This window comes from Melospiza melodia, chromosome 6 (genome assembly GCF_035770615.1).
Source record: "Melospiza melodia melodia isolate bMelMel2 chromosome 6, bMelMel2.pri, whole genome shotgun sequence".
Lineage (NCBI taxonomy): Eukaryota > Metazoa > Chordata > Aves > Passeriformes > Passerellidae > Melospiza > Melospiza melodia.
Genome location: NC_086199.1, coordinates 10,901,152 through 10,922,883, shown reverse-complemented (window position 1 = coordinate 10,922,883; position 21,732 = coordinate 10,901,152). Strand labels below are relative to the sequence as shown.

Here is a 21,732-nt window from a genome sequence, read left to right as displayed (position 1 = left end):
CCATTTGAGGCTGAACACGGCAGCTCCTTGTCCTCAAACCCACTGACAACATTTGCCTGCTATTATTAAAGTGAGAGGGTTGTCCTTAGAATATTCTGGGGCTCCTTCAGCTCCATCTGCTAAAATTACAAGAGTGCCTGGGCTTGCCTGCAGTTTGACAACAGGTTCTGTTCTATTATTATCTGTTCTTACAAACAAATAAATGCAAAATTCATTTTGGTTTGAAAAGAACCCTTGTTTTCTACACTGGCAGCAGATTACTAAGTTTGTCCTGTAAGCTGAGCTCTCCTTAAATCTTCTGCTGCTCCAAGGGTTCTTTCTGGAGCTGCAGCCTAAGGAACCTCTCTGAGTTTCAAGGGCAGCTAGAGCAAAGTGCCACCCCCTCTGGCCATTTGTCAGCAGGGAGATGCCTGTGACTGAGACATATCCCATGGCCCCTGCTGGGAGAAGGAGCTCATTTATTTACTGAGGAAAATCTTCCAGCCACTTTTGTGGATTCACTCCTTTCCAGTCATCTGAAGGCTCCAAGGGAAGTTTTCTAATCCTCCTAGCTCAGACCTTTGCAGAATCTTAGCTGGTATTTCACCACTTCCACCCCAGGTTTTTCAGCATTGGAAGAGCAGGAAGGGCTCCTTCTCTGGGGGACATGGCTCTTGTGTGGGCTGGTGCCAACAGAACTTGGCTCTTATCCCCCAGTACCAAAAGAGCAGCCTCTGCAGTGGGATTGTAGAAGATTATTTGACACAATATCCAACAGGTGCACCCAAAAATCTGAATAGTCCCTCCTGATGAGGAAACTCAAAGTAGTTCCCTTAGCAAGGCAGCTCTCTTCCCAATGCTGCCCATGAAAGACTCCCAGCTCTTGAATCATTGCTGCCTCATGCTAATCATTGGAACTAGGTTCTCTCTAGCTCTTGTTAATTACTGTCTAGCTTATATATAACCCCCTCATATTGCAATCACAGAGATAGTAAAGATTATGCAAATGCTGATTAGGGTGTAATGTGCCTTGCAGAGCATTCATCATAACCAGTAAGAGGGGAGAAGAAGGCAAGCTTGATTCATAGGGGCTAGGCTGAAATTGTCCTGAGAGCATTTGGATTTTACTTTTTTTACTTGAAAACTGAGCATATTTGATATAGAGAATGCTGGAACTCAGCAAGGAAAATATTTGAATATAATCATGCTTCCCTGAAGATCCATTTAAAACTAGATACCTGCCCTTGGGTTTTAACAATGCAGTACGTGGGGGTTGCTAAGACAGCCAGTTGTTTTCATCCCAAGACAGCCACTCTCTTCCCAATACCACCTGGAGCACTTTTAGTCATTTTGTTCATATGCACATGTTGGAAACCTCCCCAGTCCCTGAGATAAAAAATTATAGAAGAAAGTGAAATCATTCTAAATATCACCCAGTGAATATGCTGGTGTCTCCTAACTCTCAAGACCCAGGTGGATAAATAGAATCCAGCTCAGAGGTGTCTTCAGACCAACAGCTGGATAATTATTGCTTCTCTAGTTACCTCATTTTATGCATGCTGTCATGAGACAGAATGAATGGTACCTGGGAAACTGTAAATCTGAATTACCATTTTCCTATTCAAGGTGAGAAAATTGCTAAGAACAGTGGGGAAAACTGTGGAGTCACGAGAGGCAGATCAACAAGGGACTACAGGCTTTGAGGTAAAAGCCAGAGAGAAGGACTTTCTGCTGTCCTACAGGTGGGCACATCTTGAATCCCACACATGGATCCACCAGAGGGCTGGATGGATGCTAAGACAAAGGAAACCACCGTGACCAGAGAAGTGTTTTCCTCTATGCTTCTAGAACAACTGCTCTTTATATGGTGATCCTCCTGACTGGATTCTCTTCAGGAATCTGCCAGGGCAGCACACACAGAGGTTCCATCCAGTGTAATCTCTTCAGTACTGAAGTCTGGCTGGTCTGCCTGGTTCAGGCTTCATGTGAATTCAGGACAGAATACTTCAGGCTTTGGAAATACACCTTTTATAGCCAGTTTACTTCAACAAAAGAACATCCAGAGGCTCAAACAGCCTTTCAGAATACTCTGAAATATCCCTTTAGAACTACCTAGAGCATTGTCAATAAAAGGGAGGGTGAAAAATCCTCTCAGATCTGTTCTGATGCTCTGGCAGCACTGGGGGTAAGGCACACAGCTAAGCTGGCAGCCAGGAAAATTATGATACAGTGACCACATCCCAATCATCTCAAATGCTCAAATAATTCCTAAGCCTGATTCTCACAGGTTTTTTGGTGTTCCCATGACTACATGCAGAAAAGGTGAAAGCAAAAGTAGTTACATCACTCTGAAGAAAGAGTTACTATTGATTACTGAAGAAGAGCCTGCAACAATTTCTACAGTAATGAAAGACTCTCAGAAAATATCCTCACCTGCTCTTTCTGACAGTGTTAGGTAAGGCTTTTTCTCTGGTATGATTAGATTCTGAGACTCTTGATGGACAAAAGATCCTAGGAATATCAGGATAACCTAAAGATGTTTCATCCAGAAAATGAGGGCATCTGAATAATCAATACAGCTGTTATATTCATGTCAGCCTTTTACTTTGCCAGGTTGCAACAGAATCCTTGCAGTTGCTAGTTACAAACTAGCATAATAACTGACACTTCATGTCTGGAGAAATCTTTTGGACCAGTTCCTTCTTCCTGATAAAGCTTCTTTGTGCTGCTCTGAAGGCACAAAGCAGCCTTTAAGATGCTTTTATCAGTTGTATTCAGATTCAGCTGTCACAGGGAAATCTCCATATGGTGGGGAGCTGATCTTGCTGAGTTTGCACTCTTCCCACCACGGCTCTGATTTTGCAGCCACACTGAGAGGCAGAGGCATGGCTGAGGCATTGCTGTGCCCCAGTAACTCCCTGCTGGGCAGCTGTGTCTTGTCTCTTTTTCCAGGCACAGCTTTGGATTCACATGAACCACTTTGGCCTCTTTGGGAACCCACTGACATGACCTCCAAAAGTTCATTTGACTCCAAAGTCAATTTGGCATGGGTACAATGGTAATCTTGATAATAGGGGAGCCTGGGGACCTCAATATATTTTTGATAGTGTCAAAAACAGAGTAAGAAGGCCCTAAGATTACTGAGATACAGTTATGTTATGCCATACTAATATTCCTTGTCAAGTAGCTCTATAAGTTGACTTGGGAATTAAAATTAACTTGAAATAAAAGAAAAGAAAAATATTACATAGCAAATGGAGAAAGGCACATATAACTTACTTCTGGGAGAGCTGGGAAATGTTTCACCTTGAATGCTTGTCATTTGGAAAACCATCACTTTTTAGGAAATTAAAGTAAAAATCATAACTTGGGCTGGGGGAATTTTTTTCCCCTAAACAAATGGGCTATCACATTAGACATTATTGACTTGGAGCAGTTAAAATAAACCCTGAGGAACCCCTACTTCATGTATGGGATGCAACAAATGAATGTGTATTCCCACAATACAGGTCCTCTTGGGCATTGCTTCAGCAATAAAAAAGAATATAAATTTAATGATTTTATTATTCTGTTAATGAGCATCTTCAATCCAGAGCAAAGAATGAGGAAGCTGCAAGTCGAGAAACTGCCTCAGTGCCAGAAATGTAGAAACTCCTGCTCCTGCTAAGTGTTGCTCAGATCCACAATAGATATTGATTAGAAAGAAAATCATAACCACCTTCTGCAGAAACTGTGGAGAAGCCATGTGAAGCACACAAACCACGACATTTAAGAGTTAGCATTCCACACAGAAGCAGTGCCAAATTGCACCTGAAACAGCAGGGTTAAGAAGGATGTACTGTACCATTCCAAATTACAAATGTTCAGCTGAATGACTGTTAATTGCAATAAGCAAATTCACACAAGAAACAATGGTTTGCTGCCCTCTTTCTCTCTCCTTCTCTCAGGTTTGCTTCCAGAATTAAAAATAACCTGTTGATGCCACCTCTGGGAAGAAGGCCTGGGACTGATCCCCCCTCTACCAACACATAATGGCCATTTTGTTTAGGAGATCTCAGAGCAATAACTTTCTGCATCCCCACTCATCAAGAGTCACCAAACCCTTTATGGTAAGAGGTAATAAAATTAAGAGCTGCAGTAAAAAAAAGGCTAAACCTCTCAAGCACAATATCAGAGATGACTATAACCAGTAGCCATGCAACAAGATATTTACCAAACAGATCTCCCAGAAGATTCTGAGAAGGTGGCAAGGGGAACACAGGGCACTTCTTTGCCAGGCTCACCTGAGGGAAAAGGTTTTGTGGTGACACAAATCTGGCAATCACAGTATGCCTGCGAGCAAGATCCACCACAAACCACCTGATGACTTAATGTCACCAGCCCTTTCTACATCCTGTCTCTGACTAATTTCCAGTGCCTCAGAGGCAGTTGAATAAAACCTCACAAGCCAAATGTAGAGGGGGCAGAGGACCAGAAGTAGGCCTGGAACTCAGGAATGATTACAGCACAATGTCAAAGGCAGTTCAGCTGCCTTCAAATCCCATTTGGACACAACAAAGCATCATGCCCTGATTTAAACCATGTAGGTGTTTGTTCCTGGGGTACTGCTTGTTTGCTATTGGAATGGTTAGAAAGCTTTTCAATCTAAGTATACTCATGACCAATTTATGACCATGCATCACCATTTTAACATTCATTTAAATGACACTCTTTCCTTGATACTCACTGCCTGAATCACACTATTTTGGCTTAATTTGGCTAGCTGAGGAAGCTAAGTCTGCTTGCTTGCAGCTCCCATTCAAGAGCAGATACTCTGCTCCTTGTCACCCCAGTATTCCTCTTCTGCACCTGTGGCAACCTGAGTCAATCTTTTCTGACCCTAAGTCACCAGAATTGGATGCAATTTTCCAAGCAAGGTTCCTCAGCTCTACTGTGTAAAGCCTTATTAACACTTCCCTCTCTCTACTAAAAATACCATGCTTTGTGCATCATGGACTCAAGTGAGTCTTTTCCATAGCCATTCTGCTGGCAGCTCACAGTCATTTTCTCATGGAGGAACTCACCCTCATAGTAAGGTCAGAGCAGCAGACCCAAGGCTACCAGCATCACCACCCTCCTTCTTTCGCTATCCTGTTTTAGGCACAGGGTATTGCTTCTAGCCTTTTTAACCTTGAATGAATCCTTGCTTTGGCAATTGTTATTTGCTGCTTCTCCCAATATCTCTAAGTAAAAATCATCATTGGATTCATCCATCATGTCAGCCTCAGGAATTTTCCCCATTCCTTTAAGTTTGCTGTTCTGCAATCCCAAGTCTTAGCCAAATATCTGCATTTGTCCCTCTTGCAGTTTAACTTCAGCTGGATTAGTTTGTGATCACTCAGTTCATGATCAGTTTCAACACTCTGGCCTTCTACAAGGTCCTTGCTGCTTATTAATACCAGTCCTAAAATAGCATCCTCTCTCATGGACTGTTTGCCTGAGAAATCGAGTTTCTACAACACTCCAGAACATTTAAGCCCTACCAGTTCCCAGTGGTACCTCCCAGTCTGTAGCTGAGAAATTAGTTTCCCATAATCACATGCCATTTGCTCTTCTATGCCTTCCAAATAGTTTGTGGAGATAAGTATCCCTGTCCAAGTTTGTAAGGGGTTATCATTCTTCTCTCAGTGGATTTTTAAAATTCTTTCCTCTCAGGTGATTTTCCAATGTAATGCACTCTTATTTTACTTCAAAGAATTTACTAAAATACAGAGCTACTCCATGGTCTTTACTATAATTTCTGCTGTTTTAAGTAGCTACCCCTCCAACAACTATATTCTAAATAATACTGCCAAGCAGAAGTGTTCAGCATATCACAGCAGCCTTGAGACAGCACTTTAAGCCCCAGAGAAAACATTGGTTATAACACAGAATTCCAAACCAATTAAAGACTAAACACTGGTGACATATCTTGCTGTAATAATTGTATTAGAAATCTCTAAAATTTTGGAGCCACAATATGGAAAAAGAAAAAAAAAAACACCAAAGCAATTGAAATGCTAGGTATTTCATCAAATCATCACTTTATCCCTTCGTCAACAGGCATTTCTTTTAATGGGGAAAGACTTCTGACATCTTTAAATGGTATAATATTTTGTTTTCTCTCTTTGGGGAAGAATACATCAGCATAGCTGCTAGAGCTACAGGCACTGGAATCCTATTATGTTTTCTCCATTTTTTTCTTTTTTTTTTAGGGCAAAACGAGAGGACACATATACAACAGCAAAAAGAGTGGCAAAGGAGGAAATTGCAGGTTTGTCTCTGATAGAAACTTATTTGCAGCCCTGCTTCTGGAGAAATCCTGGCTTGGTGCACAATCCTTTCTGCTGGTCCTGAGCCAAGCAGTCTTGAACAAGTGATGGGAACATGTAAGACATCCGTCTGAGACTGTCTTTCTGATGGCAGGTTCACGGCATCGTTTCAAAAGCCGCAGTTGTCTTGACAGCTAAGCCAGCCTTTGACTGGGGACAGCCAGCAAAGGCGGGAGAGAGGGGGAAAGAGAGAAAGCAGAGAAGTGGGATGAGGAGAAAAACAGCGCACAGGAGGGAATTAGCAGTGCGCCCAGGCTTCGTGATTTAGCGGCTGGTGAGGACCGTGCCGGAGATGTTGAGGTTTGCAGGGCAGCGTGGCGTGGGCGGCGCGGAGAGCCGGGGAAGATGAAGAGCGAGGAGGGTCAGGATGGATTTCGGGACGCGCGGAGATGCTGCAAGCGGCAACTATGACGCAAAGCTTGTCCGTTCAGGATCACGCATCCAACTGTTCCTCCCTAGTGATCCCTCGATAAACAACGTCCAAAAAGGACGGTGACCTCATCCCACTGAAATTAGCCAAACACCACACATTTCTCCGTGTTCAGCTCTGCACATTCCTCGGAGCTGCGGCTCTCCCGCCTGCCAGCCCCATCGCTGCACCCAGGGCTCCGAAGGCCCCTGTGGGGCAACTCCTCCAGCCCACCACGGACCAAGGGTCCGGCTGAGCCCCCATCCCCAGCTCCGGCCGGGCATTCCCGGCTCCGGCCGAGCCCCCGCGCCGCTTCTGCGCCAGAGCCGCCTCTCCCCCTCCCTCCTTTCCCTCCCTCCCTGCCCGCAGCCCGGTGAGGCGGCGGGAACACGACGAGCCACGACAGCCAACGATGCCCCGCTTGAAAGCGTGACCGCCGGTACTGGCGGAACACATGCCCCGGTCGGGACACGCTGCGGAGCTAGCGGAGCACGACGCAGGCATTTATTTCACCTGGCTGCCGGGAGCGACAGGTTCTATGGGCTGCCAGCGCCGCCCCTTTCCCCGGCCGCCTGCGGAGGGGACGCGGTTCCTTCTCGCAGCCCCGGGGCGCGGACAGGGAACAGCCCGCACCCCCTGCCCGCCGCCGGGACGCGGGGCTGGCGCCCACGGGCGGCGCTGCCGGGGCGCCCCGACCGGCCCGTCCCGGGGGCCAGCGGCTCTGGCTCGCTGCTCTCTCCTGATCTCTTCCAGACCCTTCTCCCACTCCCAACTGCTGTTTTCGCTCCCTCCCATTCCTCCCAGTGCCATTTTCTTTGTTTGATAAACGCTGTTGTGTTCGAGGCGCCTCTTTGAGCGGGGCTGCTGCACCTCCCCCGGGACAGGCAGGGGAAGCGAGCGGCTCTCCCGGAGCCCCGCGTCCCGGCGCCATCCCCCGCGCCCTTCCTTCCCCCAGTGCCCAGCAGCAGTGCCGGCCCTCCGGCCGAGCCCCCACGGCTCCGCGCCGGCCCGGAGCGGGACGCGCCGTCCCCCGCAGCCCAGCCCGCGCCTCCTCCCCCGGGCACGGGGCCCCAGTGCCCGAGTCGTGCCCGCGGGAGGGGGTGACAGCATCAGGTGCAGCCGGGGCCAGCGGCCAGGGCAAGCCCGGCCCCCGGCTGCCGCCTGCGCGCTGAGCGGCTCTGCCGGGCCCGCCCTCGGTAATTGGGAGGAGCCGGGAGAGCAGCGGGCTTCGCCGGGGATTTCCAGCCCGAGCGGGCGGGAGAGGAAGTGCGGGGCGGGGGGAGACGGCGCACAGCGGTCGGGACTTTCCGCCGGGCTGGCGGTCGCCTTCGCCCGGCTCCAGCTGCCGCCCGCCGCCCCGCTCCCCGCACACGCTCGCAGGTAGGGCGGCCGCGGGGCTCGGCTCGGCTCGGCTGGGCGGCGGAGAAGGAGAAGGAGGAGGGAGGGCGGGAGCTTCGCTGCCGCCGTGGCGGCGGCTCCCGCGCGGGGCTCCGGCACCGGCCGCGCTCGCCTGCCCGCGCTCGGGCGCTCCGGGCCGGGGGACGGGGCCGGGCGGGCGGCGGGAGCCGGGGGCGCTCCGGCGGGGGCACTGAGCGCTGACCGGGGCATCTGCTGCCAGGCAGGGGCCGAGCGCGCTGCACCCGCAGCCCGTGCCGGGACCTCGGCGGCGGCCGGTGCCCGGGGATAGATCAGCCTGCGGCGGAGCGGCGCGGACTCTCCTGCCCGGACGCACTCGCACTCCAGGGCTTTGCAGGTACCCCTTTTCTCTTACTTATTCCTGCCTCCCCCTTCCCTCCCCTGCTCCTGTCGCTCTCTGCCCCGCTCCCCGCGGTGCGTGTGCCTGTGCGGGGAGCGGAGGGAGGCGAGGCCGGAGCGGAGCCGGGAGCCGCGGCGGCGCTTGCGGCGTTTGATGTGTCGTTTGAATGCAGAAGGCTCGCTCGCTCCTGGCTCCCTCCATATGCAGTGCTGGGGGCGGGCCGACGGCCTTTAAAGGGGCATTGCCGGCAGCGCCGCGCCTGGCGCGGAGCGCGGTCCCGGCTGCGCGTCCCCCCGGCTGCCGCTGCGGCGGAGCCCCCGCCGCTCCCCGGCCATGGGGCTGCGCCCGGAGCCGCCGGAGCTGCCCCTCGTCGGCACACGGGGAGTTGTATTTTCGCAAAGTCCGCCTGCCTGCACCGGCGCTGCGCTATCCCCGGCTGCCTGCCGTGAGCGGAAAGAAAAGTGTTTTGTTTTCACGCCATTCATTTCGTGCGCTGATTCGCGACGCCGCGTTTTAGCGCGTTGAATGAATCTCCGTGTTGTTGGTCCGAAAAAAATCATGAATGTTTAAAAGTTTATACTGAGTCATTCCTCTGCAGATTAACCTATGACTGACTCATAATCTGAGAACTGCAGTGGCTTGTAAGATAGGAAGGTAAGGCATTTATGTATTGATTTATTTGTGTCTTTTTGAGTGCCTGAGATCTGAATTACCGGTAGAAAAACAGGAGCAGTTGTATTAATGTTAAGAGGCATAATCTCATGTTCTGCCGATGAGAGCTTGTGTGTGACGTGACAGACTGTGTGCTCTTCCGCGTGGATCTTTACCACGCATTAAGGGCATCTTTCATTTTTTGCTGTTTCTGTAGTAGTAAAATGTGGGAAGTTCCAGTGATACAATTTGAAATATGCTGTCTCTGGGTCTGTGACTGCTCTAGCTTGTGAGATCTGAGCCTTATATGCTTTATATTGTAATTTACATGTTTTCTATTTCTTGAGTAGAACGGTGTGTTTTTCCTTGCAGATTTGTCCCATAGGATGCACATAGCATTATTGAGCACAAATCTGGACTTGCATTCATAGACTGGAAAGGAGTTTAATGCATGATGCGAAGGTGTACTAACAGTCTCTATCTTAGACAAATGAAATAGTATAATTTGAAGTAGGTAATAGTAAAAATCTGCGTTTAAAATGGTTATTGACTTGCCTAGAAGCCTGGATTAAAAGGCTGTGCTGATGTTATTCAGACCTGGAGAGACCGTACCATATACTGCATGTTGTCCTTTTAAAAGAGCCATTGGCTCCTACCACATATGGATTGAGATTTAAATACTATCTGTGGTGATTAGGGAGAGGGCTATTCATTTAAGGTGAGAAATACTTGAACATTTGGACGGAATCCGTTTTTTATGGCTGCACTGGGAAACCCCTTGTCATAGAGCTTGGTAACGGAAACACTGATGTATCATGAGCTTGGGCATTGCAGGCAGGCAGCACTTGGGGGTTTTAAAAGTTGGGTTGTTCCAGCACGAGAATGGTAGGTGTTTTACTGAAATATGACTTGGTGAGTTGCTTCTAATAATAGCTGGACCTAGAGTATAGAATCATAAAGTGCATTCAGTATCAGTGCAAATTAATTCTAATCCAAAGGGGGTGCTAAATGACTCAGTCTTTAGGCTTTCCTGAACTCCTCCTGTAATTAAGTTTGATGATACCAATTTTGAGAAACCATTCTTGCATGGGTTCAGAGAATTTGAGTATCGTGTAAGCATATTTACTGTTGATGCATCAGCATCAGTGACCAAAGATTGTTTATGAAGTCTTACTAGTCCATGTTAACACGGTTTCTCTTTTAAATGATCTTGGGATCGTGTTGTATTTTAGGTCTTTACATTGTTCTTGTCCATAGTGAATGCTTCAGGAGAGAAGAGGAATGACTTCTTGGTACTGGAGTCCAGCTTTTCTATAGTAGATATGGCAATGCTGAAAATACAAAAAACCAAAAGCCTTGATTTTTGATTGGTAAGCAGCTGGTCATAGTTCTTCTTCAGATGAAAAGGCACTTTAAAAATAAGAATGACTTAAATCTACTCCAATACCCTAAACTGGCCTTGTGTGAATAGATATTGTAAAAATACAACATTCTGATCTCTTATCTCTTAGATGATATAGTTACTGGATTTTATTAGAATTTCTTTATAATGATAGTGTTTCTTAGTTGAAGGTGCTGCATCTTATGATGTGTGAAGATTGCTCATTAGACGTTGGTTTCTGGTATCTGTATACTGGTGCACAGTTCCTTTAAAGAACTACCAAGGCTTGAGTTTGTGTGTTTGTTTGTTTTAAGCTGTGGAGACTTTCTGAATAGAATGCTTATATTTGAAACCTCCTTGAATTTTTGGTGTTTGGCTCATGAACGCCTGAAGTGGTGTGAGAAATTGGAGATTTAAAAATGAAATGTGGGGAAAAGAAGCCGAGGGAAGGAGAGTTGTGTGGTTTTGTGCAGCAGAATAAAGGTGTGATTACAGCACAAGAGGGAGTGCTGTACTTGCACCAGGTTTTATCCTAAACTTTTTAACCTGTGTTGGTGAAATGCTGCTGTAGAAACTACAGTAGTAAAGGACTGGCAGAGAGAATATAACTGGTTTCCCAGCTCTGCCTGCTGGAATGCCATGTTCCCATAAATGGATAATTTAAGGTGAATATATTTAGTTTTGACAAATCACAAACGTTTCAATTTTTTTCGATCTTTTTTCTTATGGTGGGAGGAGGGACTAGAGAATTGGGAGAAAAAGGGAGTCACCTTATAATGAGCTATCACTGGTGCCCACAATGTAGGAAGATGCGTTCTCTCTCTCTTTTTGTAATGAGGAAGAAGAGAAAATGAAATAAATGCAAAAAAGCTCTCAGGATATCTAAAGGAAATAAGGAAAGTATCCACTGGAAACATCTTAGAACTTAAGGAGAAAATGAAGCAAAAGGTGATTTGGTATTGAGAATTCCATATGCGTGTGAGAGAGGGAGAGGTATTTACATAGTCTTTGGGGGGGTGATTGTTTTCTTCGTGTAGATCTTCTCTTCTGGAGCCCTCATGAAAAAATATCGTTGCCACTGTGACTTCAAATTGCTCCTGACTGTTGGCTTTGTAACTGGGTTAACAGGGCGAGTGGCTCTAAAATTATATACAGCAACTGTAGGTCACTAATCCTCTCCACCCCCCAAAAAATGTTAAGCCTTTGATTTCCATGCCGTTGTTCTTCCCTGCTGGTTTGCTCTGCATGTATAAAATGTGATTTCAGTAGAATTTCAAGTTCTGCTGTTCATCCAGTCAAGGCAGCCTGGGAAGCAAAGTCTCAACATGTTTGTGTGTGCAGGAGTTCAGTATTGTGTGTGTGTGATGGATTCCATCCCCTGCTCACTCCTTCTACTGAAATTTGGGGTGTTGTGTCCTTGGACATCAAGATTTGAATTTTTGCTGGTTGCAGGCATTAGAACCTCAGTGGGCATAGCAGGAATGCCTTAAGTTGGAATATTTCATAGTTCTGGTATTATTTTATATAGTTTCATAAAATGTTGATTTGAAAAATAGGTTTTTTTTTATGTGTAGAGGAAACATTCTGTAGATTATTTGCCATGATTGCTACTAATTCTGTAGTAATTTAAATGCTCTGAAGTGAATCTTTTCATGCACAAATAGTTAACGCTTTTCAAAAAATATTTGTGAAAGAAGTCATGAATCTTCCATTTTACCTGTTTTAGTGATGACTGTATGGTTGCTCATAATTAGAAAAATTTAACATTTGGAGTAATACTGGACTTTTGTCTCATGTTTTGGTTTCTGCATTAATGTGGTAAACATATTTTTGTAGATAAGGTATGTACATGGAAGACAAGCTCAAAATGCCATGAGTCTTTACAGCTTTCTTAAGTGTCTAGGAAAACAAGTAATTTGGATTTCATCTGTCTTGAAAAGTGTGTTGTAGATGCTAGTGTAAGATAAGTGCCTTCCTGGCTGCCGCTTTGTTCCTGCAAGCTTTGACATCTATCAAGAAAGAGAAGATGATCCCTGCAGGTGCCAGTGTCAAACCAGGAGACCTGGAGGCTGGGCTTGGGCTTTCTGGCATTCCTGCAGATGTGTGTCCTGAGCCTTCCAGTCAGGGCCAAACCAGCAAGGGGCTTTGATGTTGAAGTGCTGAGTGATGTGACATCATGTCCTAGTCCCAGGGGCAGAAGGGGGATTCCAGTCCAAGTTTCCTACTTCCCTGGGGAGCATTCTCATCATCAAACCACAGGCCAGTTGAGAGTGGTGTCACTTCTCTTGAAGCTTTTTGCCCTGCCAGGAAAAATCAAAACTCAGTGTGCCTAAGAAACAGAGTGAGAGGAAGCATGATGTCTCAGTCAAGTGGTTAGGACTTTTGTTAGGATTAGCAGGATGAGTAAAGACTTAGTCTGCTGATGCTTCATCCACTATTTTGTTTATTGTTTTCTCATGCATTTGAACTTGCTGCTCTTCCTGAGGTTATCAGCCTTGTCAGGATGTTTTCTTAAGTGTGGAATATGTGCTGGGAAAGAAAAGAGAAACCTGGGTGTTGTGCAGGTTTAGGTGGTAGTTATTTTCAGAGCTGGGGTTCTCAAAATAACTTTGCTGCAGCTAGTGGCTTGTTTTGTGTTTAGCTTCTTGCTCCATACACAGACCATTTTCCCAGTCTGTAATAACATGGGAATAGCGGTACTTTCCTATGATCTGAGGACATAAAAATGATGAGGTGCTGAGACCCAGCAGGGCAGTGCAAGCGTCATCTGTTGATAAAGTGAGTGAATTGCAAGTGCTGAGTGGAGGCATCCAGCCCTGGCTCTCTGCAGAGCTGTGCCATCCTGCACCGTCAGCATCGTGGCACAGGAAACAGCTCTTGCTGTGCTCTTCCATTGATGCCCACAGCAAGCATGCACTGCTCTCTGAGCCTGAGTGTACAGGACAGAATTTATTCAGTGGTAGTTGTTCCCATGTTTGTACTTGTTTCTGGCTTTCTCCTTTGAATGTTCTAGAAAAATAGCATTTTTTTACTTATTTTATGGAGCCGGCTGGCATGGTACTTGTGCCACTTTGTAACAGCAAAGCTCAGCTCATAAACCAAATTTTAACAATATGAATGGATTTTGTTTTGTAACCTCATCTCTGTATGTGCGAGAGAGAGATAATTAGAGCAATTATTAGAGGTTTTTATAATGAAGATCTTGTGTGCTGCACCAGATTGACTGTGCCCACTCCGTGTCTTTACACAGAGAGGAACCTTGTGAGAGTGGGTTGTTTGGTGTGTTGAGGCTTGTAAATTAATGACTCGCAGATGTAAGTCTTGGTTTTTGCACAGGAAGTATAACTTCATAATTTTCATTTAACTTGTTCTTGTTTCAATCTCCTTCAAACCATCCCAAGTGACTCCTCTTCCTGCATTTAAGCTCTTCAGTTTCTTCAGGATTGCTCTTGTCCATGCTGTGCTTCTCTTCCATCATGTTTTTCCAAACTGTATAAATGCTCCTAATTTCTCCAGCTGGTCCTTCTGATTCTTGGAAGTGACTTATTTTGACCTGCTTTCAATCAGATTTCTCGCAATTTTGGAGTTGCTAGTGGATGACTTTTATTCCAAGGTGGTTTCGTCCTTGCACTTGAGTAAAGTAACTGCAGTCTCCCCTTTACTTCCATTTATGTAATTTTATTTTTTTTTAAATACCTGTTTCCAGGATTGTTCCTATTTTCACACTCTGGCAAGTAATTTCTGTCTGCAGAATCCACTTTTCTTTGACCTCTCTGTAGCCACCTGATTCTGTGATTCCCTCTCTGCCCCACCTCCCACTCCAGATGAATTAACATACTCTTCCAGGTCACCAAAGATACACTGCAGTGTACCCCGCTGTTGTCTGAAGTACCTGTGCCTGTGATTCTACACTTGCTGTTATTCCATCCTTTGCGCTGCCTTCTGTTCACCTCAAGGATGTTGTGCTTGGGAATGTTTTTATCATTCCAGTTGTTGTGGTTGAACTTGGTTAGGATACCAGTTCTTTGTTCAGTAGATAAAGGTAAAAGTCCTTGTGGTTGTAAAATGCCATGTTCTCAAAATGTTACTATTTGGTAGTTTGAGTAGGAGGAGGTTGGATACCTAAATAAATGAAGACTGCTGAGTTGCATGTGTGCCTCTGTAGCAGTTTTGGACTCCTTTGATGCAGTAGTATTTTCATTGCATTCTCCAATTTACTATTTTGGTGGGGAGCAGGGAATAAAGGATTTGTGCTAACTTCATTTGAAATTAATGGCATGCAGTGTCCCTTGAAGTCAGTAGTATCCTGTTCTCTGTCAGGAGCTGAATCATGTTTCTATCTACAGAACCTGAGCATGCTATAGTTCAGATTAGCAAATACATCTCACTACTCACCCATGGTGTCAATATGTGATGGAAATGCCAATGAATCCTCTGCTGTAGTTCAGCTAGTAGATATTGCTGTTGTGTTGCTCATACTGTTTGGCAGGTGGTTTCTGTAGCAGTTTGGTTTTGAACATGGACAGAAGAATTCTCTTGCAATGTCTAGGAAGATAAAACAAGTCTATTATTATTTGAGTATTGAATTTCATCAGATATTTTTCACTAGTTGGCACCATAAATTTCCCCTATTCCTCTTTCCTTCTTGCAAATTCCTTCGAACTGCACTTTCATTTTGAAAAGGTTTATTTAGACATGCAACTTTCAGTATTTTAGCCAGTAACATCTTGAGGGAGTTTTGGGGGATTTACTCTTTTGGTAGTTTGTGTGGTTTGGTTGATGTTTGGTATTCTTTTGTTGTTGTTGTGTCGGGGGTTTTTTGTTTGGTTTGTTTTATGTGTGCTTTTGTTTGCTTTCTAAAGACAGATTTAGGACAAGCAAATAAATATCTACCCACTGCATTCTGTGTATTTTGCAGAGGAGGCACTCTCAAAATAAATGAGGAAGAAGCTTGGAATTATCCTGTTTGTGTAAATAAAGCTTTTAGCACATGTAGCCAAAGTATGATGCTGTTATTTTGCAGAATTAATGACTAAGATTTTGGTGGTGTTTTTGTTTGTTTTTGCGTTTTTTTTTTTTAATATGAACTCTCAGTATATTAGTTGACTCTTTTGAGATGAGCTTGGGCAGACAGACTTTGAAAGTCCTTAGTGCCATACATAAAAAGGCATTTATTCCAGAACAAGTGTCCATGTGCTGAGTTAATTGGAAAAGTTCAATGCAGTTGAACCCTTACTTACAGTGTTGTGATTTATATAATGAACATGGAGGACAAAAGGCAGTGAAGAAAAACCGACTTCTTATGTATCCAGTTATGCATAAGTTCTGTCATGTCTGTTGGCAAGAGATAAATGATGGATGTTTACAGCAGGCATCATGCTGCACACTTTATTGATGCTTGCAGTAAATTGCTGCACATCTCCCCTAGGGTGTTTTGTAGCAGGATTGCAGCCTGAAGATGTCTGGGGACGCATAACTTCATAACATCATCTTAGGTTGGGGTTTGTCAGTGTTCTGTACGCTTCAGAGGTAGTGACATTTCTGTTTTCCTTTCTGAGGGCAAGTTGGAACATGCCTAAGGTAGCTGGAACTGCTGCACAGTTATTGTTGTTTGGGGGTTTTTTATAAATTTCTAACTAAAATCTTCCTAAAATCTTATTTCCTGGTTAAACGAAGGTCTTGTGTACTTAAAAAATTTCTTTATGAGTGTAATGTGGATGTGTGCAGAAAAAAGGACCATGATTGTCTATGGAGAAATGGTTTGGCTTCTCTTGTAGCTAGTCAGATTTTATAGGGTAATAATTAGGCCATGTGCTAAAGTACCAGTTGTTAACACCTCCAAACTCAAATATTTGTCATGTTAAAGAAGGGGGAAAACTGGTGAGCTCTCCATTAGGTGGTGCTGCTGGGATTGAAATATTTATATACTCAATAGAAGCTGGCTTCTGCCTAGAACTATTTCCATGTCTGTATTTTTCTTTTTAAGGTCTTCTCTTTGTTAAAATACACTTTTCAAAGGCAGGAATACTTGCTCAGGTGTGGGGTTTTTTCAGTTTGAAGTGATTAGATAAAATACTGAAAAGACAGGCTGTCATCATGGGAAGGAGGTATGGAAGGAATCAATCATATGCTTTATGTGTGGGTGATTTAGATTTTAGCAGCTGCCTCTGTTGTAGCTCTCATCTGTGCAAGTGTTGACTCCATTATGTTCATACCCTGCTGCCATGTAGATGAGGGTACTGTAACATTAAAGAACTGCAGTCTCAAGAAATATTTGATTTTAAAATCCCAAAATTAGTTAGACTATTACAGCAAAAACACTCTTGTGAATCTTTTGAGTTCCTATGATCTCCTTTACCCTGTCTACTAGCATTTCATTTTAAAGAGCTGTGTTGTAACTTAAACACATCATGATGGTGTTTCTTTGCTTAAGCCCTGACTGACTACTGGCTTTAGAAGAACCTAAGGGAACGAAGATGGTGCCTGCACACAGAGGCACTGAGTACCATCTTAAATGCTGTAGGTTGTCCCCTGTGGTGTGAAGTTGATGCTCAAAAATTGAGATATGGCTAAACTCTTTATCTGCCAGTTCTACACAGGACTTGGCGTCTGGAATTGTACTAAGCCCCTGTGATTAGACCCTTGACTCTCTCTGGAGTAGTTTGAGCTGAGATACAACCTAAATTAAAAGTGAATTTGTTCAGTACTCCTTGCTGGTAGGATTGCTTCAAAGATAGCAGAATGAGGTTGCTGAGGTCTGTGAATTCTCCCACACCACAGGGCTGTAAGTAGAAAAAAACCCCAAACGTAATTTTTAGAAATGGTGATGGCCAAGAGCAATCAAGTTAGTCACATTGGGTTCTCTTTTCATTACAGGTAGAAGTATTTTTAGTGTGATTTACAGAATCAAGGTAACTATAACCAGCTAGCAAAAAAAGTTCAGTAGCATTAAAAAGCACTGAGCAAGAAATGCAAGAGATGCATTTTTTCATGAGAAACTGAGACTAATCCTAATTTCTTTCTTTTGAAGAAGATGTAGCATAGCAGAAATCCACTTCTTAGAATTAGAAAGTTTAAATAATTTCAGATCTAGCAGCTGGAAGCCTAACTTAACAGTCTTGACCTGAGTTTAACAGCTGTTGAAGTGGTGTGAGAGAGCCAGTGGGTGTTACATGCTCTCTTTCTGTTTTCAAAGGGAAATAGATAAGTTTGCAAAAATCTTGGTTGGCTTTCTAACCTTGCCCAGGATTAAAATGTGTGATTGTCAGATGCTGTTAGTTCCTCAAAATATAACAATAACTAACTAATATAACAGGTTCAAGTAATAGGCAGGGGGATGATTCTTCTTAATAATTTATTTTGGAATAACTTGGTATGATAAGTGGAAAATGGACAAATTGTTGTGTGAGAGAACTTGGCCATTAGCGTTTTATCAGTTTGCTAATAATAACTTAGAGCTGGCTAATGATGACCCTTAAAGGGGCAATTAGAAGATAGCAGCTGTGATATCCAGCCATACGACGTTGTATCAAATGTGAACTTGTCATTCCTTGGTTATGTGATTGGCTTGGGGAGTGAGGCCAAAGCTGGAGGTGGAAACCAATCAGGAAGGAAGAAATTTGTGCTTGGTCACCTTGAATAGAATGCCTTGATTCTGACATTGTCCAGGATGGTGTATGGAGAGAAGGCTAATAGTATTCTGCACTGTTTTAGCAGATACATAAAAATTAACAAAACCCAGCCTTGCTTCCTCCATCCTGCCTTGAGTTTGAAGTGGTTAGGAGACTGACTCTGTTTACAGGCTAAGATTTGGAATTTAACAGGATTTGTCACTGCATTTTGCTGTGCTTAGACTCCAGATTGAGGAATAATTGTTGCTCCTACAGCCAGAATGGCATCCAGCAGCATATCCTATGTCATGTTGATCAGAAAGGACGTGGTCAGGACAGAGAAGAAGTGACAACATATTGTAGTGTATTGAGGTTGTCTTGTTTATTTTTAGGTGAAGAAGATAGTGAGGGGAGACCTAGGGGGAGTGATAAGAGCAGGGTTGTGATACACCCACCAAAAATGAGTGGGATGGTATATTTCTGCTTTAAAAAAAAGTAAATAAATTATCAAACATGAGATGTTGCATAAATGAAGGATTTTATTTGCACAGCTATCTTTTGAGAAATGACTACATGTCCCATGCGCCTGGGCAAGAATTTATTGATGTGCAGGAAAGCTCTTGATAATAAATATGGATGGCTGTCCCGAGTTATTAAATGAAATGCTAGAGCCTGATGTTAAGACTAGATGAAATGTGTCAGGTTTGATGCTGTTACTGACACCAAAATGAAATCATGTATCTTCATCACTCAGAGTCGGCCCAGAGCTGCAGAGTACTGGAACTCACTTCCTACCTTTAAACCTAGTTTAAATCACTGCTGGACATGAGTTCTATGTTATATGGTATTGTGAAATGAACTGTAAAACCATGATTTTGTCATGACTTTAGGTTTGGGTTTGGTTTTGTCTTCTTTTGTTTTTTGGGTTTTTTTCAGTACTGCAAGCATAGCCAATTTCAAGGAAGAGGTGGGAAGGCCAAATGAGGATGTACCAATATCTTAATGTTGTAGTCAGTTACCAGGGCTCAAGCACCAGAGCCTATTGCCAAGTGTTACATACATTAAGTAAGATAGTAACAAGAGCATTTAGTGAGTGTTTTAATAACATTTCTGTATGGCCTTATTCCCGTTGGAGCTCCCTGAGCCCATATGATGCATTCCATTAACTGATGTCTCTCTGTTCTTCTGGTCTCTACTAATTTTCCTGTAAATAGAAATATTTTTAAGAAAGCTTTAATGTATGGATACAAGTGACTTTTGAGGTGGTGTTTCCCTACAGCTACCTTACTTATCCAGATGTTCACTGCAGGAGTAAAGAAGCTAGTGTACAATGGCTGTAAATGAATACAGAAGAGTTCAGCTTCCATTGTTCTAAGATGATGTAGGCTATTAATCTGTTTTCACTAACTAAGGTAAGCGGTGACTTGGGATCATTCTTCCTGCAGATACCCACTGTGGTCAATCAGCCCTCTTTGACAGTACCACAGCTTTGCTGTGACTGTGGCAGAACTAGTCAGACAATCCAAACCGACTTTGGAAGAGCAGGCAGTGTGAGAATTGAAATGAGGTTGGTGAATTTTCAGCATTATGTTAACTGATAGAACTGATCTGCTGCCGATACCAAATGAGGGAGAAATGCCTGGGGGAAATAGATGTTGGAGTGTTGACATGTTAAACCAGTGACCACTGCCTGCAGTCTGCCCAGATGTAATTGTTTCTGGTGGCTGCCTAAACACAGAAGGCGTCAGGGATGTCTCCAGTGTGTACTCAGACTTGGAGGTAGTTGGACTGGAGGTGTGATGTCTGAGGGGCCAATGTGCCATACAGGGCACTTAGTCTGCAGGCAGAGCACTGTAGAAAGACACAAGTCTCCATTACAGAATTAAGAGTCTTTCAGGTGTGGATTGGTGTTCTGCCTGCTTTCATCATCTCCTTTTTCTCATTCGCCAGAGGCCTAGAGCAGGGGCTGTTCTGTAAGCTGGAACACAGCTGCTGCAAGAATTTGTTTTTCTAATTCATCCTTTTTCGCTGCTCTAGTTTTTTTATATAGTATTTTATTTTGTTTGGAGTTTTTTTCCTAATTTGCACTGGGAGTTTTTTGTTTCAGATTACTGTTCTGAGATTCTTCCCTGTACCATGTGGAGATACAGCATTAGCAAAGAATTACTGAAGCTTCTCTGCCATTATGTTCCTCTCTGAATCGAGGCAATGGGTTTTATGGTGCTACCTTAGCTTATAAGAGTAGCTCCAAGGGTTCTGAACTCAACAGGGCCATCTTGCAAAGTAGCAGATTAAGCTTGCTCCAGCATGATTTCCAGATGTTTAGCATTGTAGGAAGAGCTGTGCTTGCCTTGAGATTTGAGTGGAAGACCTGAGGCAGACCCACAAAGCCAGTATTTTTCTGGCTGTAGTTTTTTAGTAAGTCCAATCAGGAGTGCAGCCTGCCAGTTCATGGGGGATGAGGGCTTACATCCACGTGTGGATAAAGATGGTGAAGTCCATGTAAGTACAACACTGTCAAGACTGGCCAGAAGAGCCTGGTTGCAGGTGAGGAGCAGTGTTCACTGCCCCAGGAAACAGCTGTGCTGCTGTTTGCTCTGTGTGTGAGCTGATGGACACATGGGGAACTGTGCTGAGGACCCAAGAGAATGCTTTGGTAATTATCACATATTGCTTTTTACGTAAGCAGTGCAGCAGCATTGCTGGTCTTGGTCTGTATGTTGCAGGCATAGAATTTAGGCCTTCAGATAAATGGGTGCATCAGCAGATGACAGAAAGGAGCATGCTTTCTGTTTTCTGTTCTGAATGTGCTTTTTTGTCTTTCTCCATAATTACAGGTTGGGTCTGTTGGGCAGTGGAGGCAGCCCCCCTCACTAGGTTTCAATTTAAAAAGAAGCATATAGTTACTTGAGTCAGAAGACCTTTCTCATTCATTCTTCTGTTACCATCAACTGGCTTTTGCTGGCAAATCCATAGGTAAATTGTTTATGAGAAGAAAAATGAGATGGGATGTCTTGGTGTACTGAGATGAGAATGTTTCAGTAGAACAGAATACATTAGAAAGGATTTGCATCACCAAAAGCAGATAAAAAAATAAGAAATATAGAAACAGTTGTTCATGTATTGCGTTGTGGAGTGCCAGCACTGAGGATTGGCTGAATATGAACTTGATTTTCTGAATTAGAGCTTCTGATCATGTGTCCCCCTGAATGCTTTGTGGCCTGCTAGGAAGGTTGTTTTGCACTGTCATGATAATAGAATCGTACTACTACAGTACTAAACAAATGTGATCTCTGTGCTTTTGAAATTTAACACATAGGCTTCAGTTTATGAGTAGCTTTGTAATTTAGTCTCTTTTAGAACTCTAATCCTGATTCTTGTGCATGTATGATCCATGACATTAATTAAAAAATATTTAGTCAATTTCCAGCTTCCAAAAAGTTGTGTGATGAAAATGCTTACTATTAAGTATCATTCAAAATATTTGAAAAGCAGCAACTAAAATATAATTTGCATTTTTTAAATTGGTGATTTTTAGCAGATTAAGAGGGATAATGTAACCTGTGAAATGTTTTGAATTTACTTTTCAGTTTTTA

General features: G+C 44.0%; 1 protein-coding gene across 10 annotated transcripts in view; it reads left to right on the top strand.

The window, feature by feature from the left end:
* The first annotated feature begins 8,377 nt into the window (after positions 1 to 8,377).
* The window catches only part of TRAF3 (TNF receptor associated factor 3), a 69,954-nt gene continuing 56,599 nt past the window's right edge, over positions 8,378 to 21,732 (top strand). For 8 of the 10 annotated variants that reach the window (XM_063159919.1, XM_063159918.1, XM_063159917.1 and 5 more), the window contains exons 1-2: positions 8,383 to 8,491; positions 9,093 to 9,148. The gene's annotated coding sequence lies outside the window, so the exon portion shown is untranslated. Of the gene's footprint in view, positions 8,492 to 9,092; positions 9,149 to 21,732 lie in introns of all 10 variants that reach the window. The other 2 variants (XM_063159921.1, XM_063159920.1) reach the window with 2 other exon arrangements.